A 1,742-nucleotide genomic window follows, 5' to 3' on the forward strand; every position below is an offset into this window, starting at 1 on the left:
TCTAGAACAAGTCAATTTCAAGTACCGCCTCATTTGTTCCTTAGTCCCTAGATGATGTCTAGAAACACTAAAATCCTTGATATACGTGCTACTAATAATGGGGCATTAAAGCAAGGGAGGCAAAAACAGAGGGGAAAAATCAAAGAGAAATATATCCAGTATCATAGGTAGAGACTTGAACACTCATCCATCAATCATGGACAGATCCAGAAGACAGAAAAGATACTAATCCTTCTCAGTTAATTGATGACATTCTTGGAGTGACAGACAGACGAACACAAGGAGCCTTACAGGTTAAGCCCAGCAATGTTTGAGCTTTAAAACAGTGAGAAGGAAAGGACTTCATCCTACAAAACCCATCTGTGGCAAGCCCACAGACTACATCACATCAACAGTGAACAAGACAAAGATTCCCACTTCCATCTTCTCTGTTCAGCATGATATCAGAAACATTAGCTAGCATAGCTAGACAAGAAAAAGAAACAGACACAATCCAGACCAATGAAAATGCAAAGGGAATAAGGGCTGACTTATAAGACTGTGAAAATAAATTAGAGCTAACTACAGAGATTTGTTATGGCCATGTGCCTTTGCTACTGCTCATGTCCATGGGGCTGTTAATACAGAGAGAAGCCTTCTGAAGACAGAGGGAAAGACTATCAAATAAAGAGGAAATCCTCTCTCCACTAAAAGCTCTATGGGGCCTAAAAACTGGCCATCATTCACTGTCCAGGGCATCAGAAGGAAAGAGATTTCATCTCAAAGGGCAACAACAAGGCAGATGAAACAACCAGGTAACCCTAGAAATTGGACCCCATCAAATCCTTGATTTCTGTAGACCAAGGAGACCCTGGACTCCCTGACCAGCCTAATTATACTACAGAAGATGTGAGCTGGGCCAGAAACCTGCCCATGTCTCAGTGTCATATGAGATGATAGAGGACAACAGACTGCAAACTAATTGTACCAGAGAAAATAGGTCTACACATATTGAAAAAGATCCATCGTTCTTCACACATAAGAGCCTAGAGAATGCAGAACTTTTTTCCCAGGGGAGAGTGTGAATGCAGTCCCCCACTATCACAAATTATGCAGTGGAGTTTCCCACATTTGGGAAAATCGCAGGATCAGCACATCCGGAGTGCAATGGATAAGCCTCCCCCTGGGAAAATCACCTTCATGATCATGGTATCTTCCCTGCTAGGTAAGTATGAGAATGCAGAACTTAGTCCACCAGTTCCACATCAGAATTAGAGATGCCAGTTCAAAACAGCTGAAATTGTTATATGAGGCCTCTCAATTGACCAATGTGGTTGCCAATGAGAAGAGCCATGATACTTGATACCAGGGCACCAACCCTGGAGTCTACTGACTTCACAGAGGTAAAACCAGAAAAATTTAGATATAAATATTTACTAATGATTATAGATATCTTTTCAGGTTGGACAGAGGCATTTCCCACTAAAACTAAAACTACATCCACAGTCATAATAAAGCTCCTAGAGGGACATACTGCCAAGGTATAGACTTATTCAAACGATAGAGTCAGACAATGGACCAACTTTTGTGACTAGGTAAGACAGAGACTAGCTAATATTCTGAGGATTGATTGAAAACTTTATTGTGCATATAGACCCCAGAATTCAGGACAGGTAAAGAAAATAAACAAAACCCTAAAAGAGATCTTAACTAAATTGACCTAAAAGACTGGCAACAACTGAGTTAATTCTCCTTCCCTTTGC

General features: G+C 40.8%; 1 non-coding gene across 1 annotated transcript; it reads right to left on the minus strand.

Moving 5' to 3' along the window:
• Positions 1–1,049: 1,049 nt before the first annotated feature.
• LOC116092837 lies at positions 1,050–1,212 on the minus strand. Its single transcript, XR_004119527.1, has one exon. It is a non-coding gene; the product is annotated as a U1 spliceosomal RNA (small nuclear RNA).
• Positions 1,213–1,742: the final 530 nt, after the last annotated feature.

This window comes from Mastomys coucha, unplaced genomic scaffold (assembly GCF_008632895.1).
Source record: "Mastomys coucha isolate ucsf_1 unplaced genomic scaffold, UCSF_Mcou_1 pScaffold15, whole genome shotgun sequence".
NCBI classification, from domain to species: domain Eukaryota; kingdom Metazoa; phylum Chordata; class Mammalia; order Rodentia; family Muridae; genus Mastomys; species Mastomys coucha.